This window comes from Aplysia californica, unplaced genomic scaffold (assembly GCF_000002075.1).
Source record: "Aplysia californica isolate F4 #8 unplaced genomic scaffold, AplCal3.0 scaffold00684, whole genome shotgun sequence".
Classification (NCBI taxonomy): domain Eukaryota; kingdom Metazoa; phylum Mollusca; class Gastropoda; order Aplysiida; family Aplysiidae; genus Aplysia; species Aplysia californica.
In genome coordinates, this window is record NW_004797954.1 from 197,879 (window position 1) to 207,757 (window position 9,879).

Consider the following 9,879-nt stretch of genomic DNA (forward strand, 5'->3'; position numbering starts at 1 on the left):
TATCTATCTCTCTATCTGATTGTATTGATTTGGCAATAGGAACTTGTACATGGGAAAGAACATAAATTTTAAAGTGTTTTTCTATCAATTTTCATGGCCAGTTTCAGTTTTTTTCCCACCAGGAATTCGTCTGTGTAATTGGTTCAATATTGTCTAGTTATATGCATTGTAATTGTAATGGAAATTTTTTTGAAGAAATTTGAGAAAGCAAAACTATCCAGTCCCCCATTGTATTGTAGTGTTGATGATGATCAGCAGTTGCTGGGTATATATATAGGAGGACCGTACATGTTTAGGGACCAGTTGTTTTCTGCTGTAGTGAATTGATACGAGTGTATGCCCAGAGGTGTTTCAGTAAAGAGTTTTTATAAATGGCACTTGCAACCCAAATATGTCATCATTACGTGCCAAGCTGAGAGGTGGTCATAGTGATGATAATAACATTTCTATAACACTTTCCTGGAGAGTCAAGCCCAATTCACGTAGGACACTTTGGTTGTTGGGGGGGGGGGGGTCCATTCTGTGACTTAACCAAGAACTGCACTTAAGTGACTCTCAAAACAAAATTTGCAGGGTGATGAAAAGTACAAAACTATCATCATGCAAGTCTCTTGGAAGGAGTAAAGTTCAGTATCTGTTTTGTAATGGTTACGCATTTCGCACTCTCACGCAGAAGATCATCTATGCTCTATTCCTGTCTAGGGAATAAGTTTCTCCCAGTATCTGTCTTTCTGCTGGGGCTGGCCCTCACAGGCGGGGTTGAGTCGCCCGTCTCCAAAATGATGTAAATAGTAGTGCCAACGGAGGCGTTCAACTCCAATCAATCAAAAAGGTGTCAAGTTCACTTAAAGTTGTATAAATTTGCTTCTATTTCTTATGTACCTGATAATTTTTGGCCGCTTTATTTTTGTACAACATAAGAAAAGGACCTTTTGTGAAAGTGTTTTTAAGTTTCATCTCTATTGCTGTTAAAATGGTATGGCTGTCTAGAAATTCAGAAATTGCATGCAAAGATGTACAATCGTTTTTTGTGGAGGACCATTTTAAAATGATGTGTTCTTTGTGTTTGTTGAAGAAAGTTCAGAAGATGTTCAATGGCTGTTTGCCATTTTAAGCAAGCAGCATGAGTTCGATGGTGGGGGGGGGGGGGGGGGGGGTCGATCCTATTATCCAGAATCTCCATCTCTATCTCTCTCTGTTGAGATGCTGTATCCCATGAAGCTCGTTTATCTTGACTGACAGTCTGAGCAGCCTGATCTATCTGTCAATGTTGGTTCCACGTATTAACAATGATTCTCAGTTCACTGTGAAATATTCAGTGTATTAGCTTTGATGGAAATTCCAGGAAATCCTCAACTGTTAGTGTTTGGTATTTTGTGTACGATTCCATCAGGTTCTCAGCTGGGGGCGTTATTATCATAGTCAAGACTACGGCAACGTGGCAGTGAATTAAGGGGTTGGTTTTTTTTAAAGGATTGCGGAAAGAGTCAACACCGCTAGTTTATGAATTATTGTTTTAAGAACAGGTTTCCTGGGTTCACCTTGGTACAGTGACAGTGCAGGAAATTCCACTGTTGTTGTGTCACGCTCATCAGCCACATGGCAGAATAGCTGTGTAGTACCTTAGATTTCTACAATGTTAGTGTTGAGTCTGTATGTCTCAGATATATATGTTGTGTGTGTGGCTTTCTGTGGGTAGGTCCAGATGTGCTCAACTCTATGCTGTGGACCATTGTTTCAGGATATAACTGCGGGTGATTAGAGGATGCCACTCACTGGTAGGTCTTACTTCTTTTCCTTCCTCTGGCTGGCCTCCGTTAAGAGGGCGGCAGTCTGCCGCAGGCAAACAGGTAAGAGGCAACCTCTTACTGAACTTTTCTTTCCCTCTGTTGTTTCTGTCTATTTTTGTCTTGCTTCTTCCCTGCTGCTAGGCCTTACTTTTTTTCTTTCCTTCTGTTGTTTGTGTGTGTTTGCTTCACTGTTTCCTCGCACTGTTTGATCGTTAATGTGTCAATGTGCTTCTCTTCACCCAAACAAAAAAACTCAAGAGTAGGATATACAGTATAACACGGATAGCTTGAATTCGTCGGGACCAGCCTCGGTAGTTCTAGGGATATCTTACAAAGATAAACAAAGGGAAAAAAACGTGACCGCAGACACAGTTCGGCAGATGTGTGATTTCGAGTCTTCTGTGTGCGACCTTTCGGTGTTATACTTCATTATGGTTTTTTTATGAATTGTCCACTTCATGGTTTTGATGCTTCCTTCCTCCTTCGTGCAATGTGTTAACAAAGTGGCCCTGGTGCCCTCTTTGTTTTTGTACAGTTTCCAATGCAAAGAATAACAGAACAAGAAATGGAAAATGGACTATATTAATGTACATGTATATATTTACATAATTATTAGTGGAAACAGATTGAGAACAACATATGAACACGGGTGCATTTACTATTTGGACAAAGAAACGGACACTATAAAACTACCGTAAGAGTATGAAATAGACCTATGTGTGCTATGTATTTGTTGTGTATTTATTCTACGATGCCTTGTGAAACCTTTTTCCTCAGAGTAATTTTCACCAGCTTCGCAACTTATTTTTGATGTAGGGGAGAGAATTATGTTCTTCATCTTCCCCTGACTCGGTTTTTTTAGACAAGACATGGATGTTTTTCTCCTTCTTTCCCAACAAACATCTGTATTCCTTATCTCTCCTCCCTCTTTCCTATCAAACATCTGTATTTCCATATCTCTCCTCCCTCTTTCCTTTCAAACATCTGTATTCCTTATCTCTCCTCCCTCTTTCCTATCAAACATCTATATTTCCATATCTCTCCTCCCTCTTTCCTTTCAAACATCTGTATTCCTTATCTCTCCTTCCTCTTTCCTATCAAACATCTGTATTCCTTATCTCTCCTCCCTCTTTCCCAACAAACATCTGTATTCCATATCTCTCCTCCCTCTTTCCTATCAAACATCTATATTTCCATATCTCTCCTCCTTTTTTTAAATGTTTATTCTTCTACTCTAACACCTCTAATCTTTGGCATTTATATGACCTTATTGTGTTGCCAGTGCCATAAAATTCTTATTAAAATAGAATTTTTAACGAGGCCAGACGGGTATTTCAGCTTCCAAACTGTAGGGGCAAAATGCTTCTGTCTCAGCTCGGCCGTCACTTCAGGTGCTACTGTCAAGTGTGGTTGAGTGAGTGAACAGAAAACTTGCTGTTCATTTTTTAATAGCACCTTGAAGGAAAAGCTCATTAAGTGTAAGTACCAGTATGATATTTCCCTTTGGGTTTATGTCGTAAGTTAAAACGTTTCTTATTTGAGATAGTCTTTTTGTATGGCCCCACTATTTCCTCTTTCATGCTGCAGTTTGTCAGCATTTTCTTTCTTACATCTTTTTTATCCACCATATATAGCCTTCATAGGTTTTTATTCCCTTGAAAGCGAAGCAGATTGAGAAAATGTTCCTCTTTGTGTTTTATTTGTTACCTCACTTTTCTGTTTCTAGTTCTTCTTGTATGCATGGAGTGGGTTGGCATTTGGCTTTTTGTTTTTATGTATGTTGGCAACAAATTTAAAGTGGCAAGGGGAGAATTTACTGATCTTTTTTTGTGTGCGTGTTTCTTCAGGAAGCCTGTGTCAAGCTCCCTCTTTTAAAGGCATTTGTGAGGCCTGTTGACGAAATGAATTACTTCTTGGATTTTAGCCCTGGGAAAATAGATATGGTACAATTGGTACATCAAAATTATAGTTATAGGTGGAGTTTTTGCAAATTTATAAGTATGAAATAATAAAAGTAATGTTAAACTTTGAGAAAATGGCAACAATTAAAAATTTTCAAATTTTAGCCCTGTGTCGATTTTCGGCAGATATTGTTTTTGACTATCTGTGGATCTGTCCTCACCTCTTCAGGCCAAGTGATCAGAGTGTACCATCTGTTGTAATCTGACCGTGTCTGTGTGGTGTGTCTCCATGTGTTGTTTTCCTGACTGTGTGGTGTGTCTTCATGTGTTGTTTTCCTGTGTGGTGTCATGTGTCATTTACCTGAATGTGTCTGTGTCCTATGTCTCCATGTGTCATTTAAAACCTTACTTGACTGTGTCTGTGTTGCATGTTTCTTTATGTGTCATTACCCTGACAGTCCGTCTTCATTTGTCGTGAGCTGAGTTCTTTGAATCACGTAGATGTCTTCACGTATAAGTTTCACTCAAATATTCATCAGCTCAGATCTCTTTTTGACGATGTCTGCATTTAAACTAGAAATGCCTGTTTCATCATATTTTCCTTTATATTTTGAATATCATGTCGTGGTTTGCTGTACATTACAAAATAGCTGGAACCTGCTCAGCTGGGTTGAGGGGGAAAGAGACAGTGTGATTGACATTGGATGCGGGGCTTTTCAGAATTTCATCACTGAGCACACGAAGTATGTAAATGGTTATAAGCGGGTGGTTGGCGGGTGCTCTGGTGTAGTTTGCTCCTTCTTTCCTATCAAACATCTATTGTCCTTATCTCTCCTGCTTTTGTGTGTTTCTTACTATCTTGTAAATCTTCAAATCTTCGGCACTTATATGATGACCTTATTCTGTTGCAAGTGCGGTATATAACTCTTACTAAAACTAAATTACTATAATTATAGATTTTGGTGTGTGTGTATGTGTATGCTGGCAAGAAAGAGACAGATATTGTTTCTCAGACAATGAGTCTGATTACAATCATTTCAATATGATGATGCGTTTCATTGTGGTGAGTGCAGTGCTGCGCTGTATGAGGCCCAAGATACCCACACACTCACACATACACACACACGTTCTACGTTAGTGTGAAAGTAAAGACTGATTGTGAGGAGTGGTGAGGTGAGGTGAATTTGCTTTGTTATCATCATTATTATTATTATTATTATTGTCTTATCTGTGCTCACATCTTGTGTCGATGGGGCCGCCATACATCATGTGCATGTACAACTATGTGCTCTCTCTGGTGATTGCTCGTGTTTGTGTTTTGAGGACATGACTTGTCTCAAGCCAGTTTCATAATTTATTGCTGCAAGAAGTACAGTCTGTATACATTATAATGATGTGCTTGTGTTCATACGCCATTGTACAGTTAGCATGAGTACTAACTCTCCACCCATCTTGTACAGTTTTGAAAAATCAAATCAATTAAAAGCTTGGTTAGTTCTCACAATGTGTGGTGACCTTATTATTTTTCTATTGTTTTTTCATTTACTTTTGTTTGTGGGTGGCTGGTGAGTGCTCCGATTCTGACGCTTGTTTCCAAGCAAGAATCTATCATCATCCTCTCTCTTTTTTCTTTTTGTTACTCTCTCGTAACATCTCTAATCTCTGGCACTTTTATGACTTATTGTGTTGCAAGTGTCATAAAACTCTTACTAGATTAATAAAACTAAAATAAGTATGAGAAGTGGGTGGTTGGACGGTGCCACTGGTGGGGCTTACTTTTTTTCTTTCCCTGTTATTTTCATCTGTCCATTCTACCTTTTCTCTGCAATAAATAACCATGACTGTGTCGATGTGCTTCTCTTTGCTCAAACAGTTAAGAAATACTGCAAATACATCCTTTCTTCATGGATTTTTGCGTTATTTTCACCTGAATAACAGTTATTGTTCTCTTTTTGTCTTCCGTTTATAAGTTCTATCTTTTGACATTTTGTTCAGAAATGCAACTTCGTAAGTCATCAGATATTTTCACAAAATCCATCTGGCATCCCTGTAACAACTAATTACATGGTAGAGAGTTCGCACTTTGCTTCAGATGAAGGAATATATAGAAGCTCTATAATTTTATCTCTCCAGAGTTAGATGATTTTGTGTAAATTGAGATGGAACACTGGAATGTCCCAATGCAACAATATGAAAACAGGTTTAGTAAGAGTAAGAGTATTACAGCCTTTGCAACGCCATTAAGTCATATAAATGCTAAAGATTAGAGGGGTAAGAGAATAAACAAAAAAAGGAGGAGAGATCAGGAAGACAGATGTTTGATAGGAAAGAAGGTGCAAACCACACCACAGCACCGGCCAACCACCCACGTTTGTCTAATAAATATACAGCATAACACGGACAGCTCGAATTCGTCGGGACCCGCCTCAGTAGTTCGAGGGATCTGTAATTTGAGGGATATCTTGAAAAGTTAAAGAAGAAAAAAAACGGGACTGCAGGCACAGTTCGACGGATGAGTGAGTTCGAGTCTTCCTATCCATGTAATACTGTACATAGTAAATACTGACAGAGAGGCTTTTCGTAACATTCAAGGCTGGTGACAAAGATGTAAGTGAGACTCGTGGGATGACAATATAGTACATATTTATTTTATTCACAAAATCATTTTTTTTTCTCATAAATTTCATAGATCATAGAGCTGCTGGGGCCACTCTGGTTCCAAGCACACTCGTAGAAGAACATCACTCACAAAAGAACATACGTCAAGAAGAACATCAGTCATGGAAGAACATACATCAGTTACTCACAGAAGAACATACATCACTGACATCAGTCACTCACAGAAGAACATCAGTCAAGAAGAACATGCATCAATTACTCACAAAAGAACATCAGTCTAGAATAACATGCATCAGTCACTCACAGAAGAACATCAGTCAAGAACATACATCCGTCACTTACAGAGCATCTGTCAGGGGAAAAAAGTTATACTCACAGGAACACCAGCCACTCTCAGTCTCGCACTAGAACATCACTCACCCACACTGAAGAATGTCAGTCTCACTCAATAAAGAACAACTGTAAAAAAAAAGAACATCTGCCACACTCACTGAAAAACATTTGAAAAAGAGTACATTAGTCAAACCCACTGAGAAACATGCATTAAAAGAAATTACACCAGTCTCACTCACTGAAGAACATCTGTAAAAAAAAAATCATTCTCACTCACTGAAGAACATCTGTTTTAAAAAAAAGAAATATTTCTTGCTCACTGAAGACTGAAGAACATCAGTGAGGGGGGGGGGGGGGAAACCCCATCAGTCCCACTCACTGAGCTGAAGAACATCAGTCCCAGTATTTGTTGAGCGCACATCACTCCACCGGCACCCTCATTACCCATACCCACCAACCCACAACCGTGTACACAATTAAGGACCCCGAGACAGAACACTTGTGGACACGACACCTGCCATGAACAGAACCAAACGTGTCAGTGTCACAGCATGGTGGAATCAGGCGCTTATCAATTTTTGGGCATATGGGGTTATCAATATCACCTTACAGCCTGTTCATTTTCCTTCTTTTTGATGAAAATAAGATCCATGTTGAATAAAAGTTGAAATTTTTGCCATTGAAGGAGGTCAGGGTCGCTCGATTTCAGAGGTAAAATTAGCGAGAAAATGGCATCGAAAATTTGGTAACAACTTCCATAGCCTGAGAGTCCTTGGAAACTGAAAATTTATATTTTTGTGTGCCTTTAATCAGTTTTTAAGTAAAATCCATAAGGTGCAGACTCAATGAAAGAACAATTTTTTTTAAATTGTCCATCAGCCCCAAAAATGCCGATTTCTTTGATTTCATTATTTTGACGAACGCCTGATTTCTCCATGATGCCCCAGAAATACAGCCACATAAACAAACCCCAGGGCGTGACACTTCAGCTCTGAAATAAAATGTCAGACTAACAAACACATGGGGTCTCAGTACAGTCTACCCCTTAAGACACATAATGAAACTACTGAAAAACTTTAACTTTTCTTTTTACTACACAGCAAAACACTCGCTGCAACAATAAGTGAATAACCCAGAAACCAAGAAAAAAAGAGAAATCCAGGAGCGAAACTGGTCAAAGGAAACGCTAACAGCAGCATGTTTTACTCAAGGGCTCCAGGCCCACACAGACTTTTCTTCGTGTCCAAAACAAAAAAGTAAGTACCACAGCAGCAAAAGAGGTCTTTCTATTCAACCATTATCTCACGTGTAACTACCCACTTCGCCATTCGCACATGGAATCTTGCCATCCACTCAGCATCAAGCAGGCTTCTCCCAGACACTTTTCTCTAGTTAGACCCATTATTTGGCACCATTTTTTTTTTAAAATAGCAAAAAGCCTAACCATGAATGATGAATCAATTTAAAAAGGTACAAAATGTCTGGAAAAAAAAAAAAAGCTACCACAGATTTACAACTTACAAGGATGAAAAAGACATGCATAACGAAGTAAAAAAAAATGTGCTGTTTTCCAACTATGAACTATGGGGCGAAAAGGTGAGGGGGGGTAGATGGGGCAACTAAAACAAAAACACTTAAAAAGAAAAGACGATTCTTAAAATGACCCGCACCCTGGAGAGACACAGAAGACTACAGCAGTCGGTTCAATCACTTACTTAAATCTCATCAACTATCAACAACAACACAAAGAAAGTATAAACTGGCGCCATTCAGAAACATTTAGTAGAAAAATGGATTTTTAAAATATGTCTTGGGGGAAAACCCCTCAATTAGGCTCAAACACAATCTACAGTGCAGTCACTCTATAACGACCTCCGCTATAACGACCTCCTCTGTATAGCGACAGAGGGCCCAGGTCCTGATTTTTTTTCCTTTTATATCATTAGTAATTTATTGTTGTCTCTCTGTAAGGATATTTCTTTTCTAGTCCTAACGATGTCATTCTAGAGAGGCTGCACTATATTTCTTTTCTAGTCCTAACGATGTCGTTCTAGAGAGGCTGCACTATATTTCATCGACAACAAGCTCAGCAGACTTCTTGGTGTGCTTAAACTAAAACAAGATGAGCTGATCCACAGCAAGTAGACACTCTGCTGAGCAACAGCTTACACTTACATCACGAGTCAGCAGGATCATTCACCACATTTAGAAGGATCGTCACATTTCACCAGAAACAGTTACGGAAATAGAAGCCATAATGAGAACTCAAAGGGAACACATAAGAGCTTCCTTTGTTGTTTTCAGTACACGAAACATTGGCACAATAATAACGGTCGTACAGAGAGCAAGTCAGAAGTGAGACAAACACACAGATACACCAGAGCCACTAGCCTAGATTCTCACGTCTGTCACATTAGGGGGATTGGACCTGCTCAAGGCTCAAGGCAGAGGAGCCCACGACGAACCGCAAAATTAACTCCGGCCAAAAACCATCCATTGCACTCACTGCTCTGGCACAGCACATCTTGTTGTTATATAAGCATGGTCCACCAATTGTTATTACTCACAAAAATAAAGAAAACGTATAGACAGGGTAGAGCAGACAAACATTTCAGCAGTCCCGGTGACATCACGCACACATCCCAACAGGGGTATTTCAAAGTATTTAGAGAGACTAGAAAACAGGAGGCAGGGGGAAGAAGACAGAGGAGGAAGAGGTGGGATTGACACTTACTTAACATTCCAAACATTACATCTGCCAGCTTCATAGAAACACACACATGAACAAACCTTCGCCCATCTCACAAAAGGGCGTATCGTCAAAATTACAGATTTTGAGTTAACACCACCACTGTATGTCATGTAGTGAGATCTACGTTCTCTCAAAACAGTATGTCGAAAGCTTAAAAAATTTTGCCCTATAGCTCTCGGGCCTTGTTACACGACTTTGTGGGAATATAAAACGAAGGCATATAACCGTACACGCCATTGTATGAGATATTTTATTTTGTTTTGTCACTTGTAAATGAGGGGGGTGCGTCTCATTTCAGGTTTAGTAGACTTGCCGATTCTTTCTCGCTGGATCATAGTGGGACTTTTATACCCTACCTTACCATTGGTTCAAGTAGACACGTGTTATTTTGGTACCTGTTCTCTAATTTTCATCCTTGCTTTCAGCGTTTGATGTTCATGCACCCATGTATCACAGCGATGGTATCTTAGCTCATTTGTAAGCT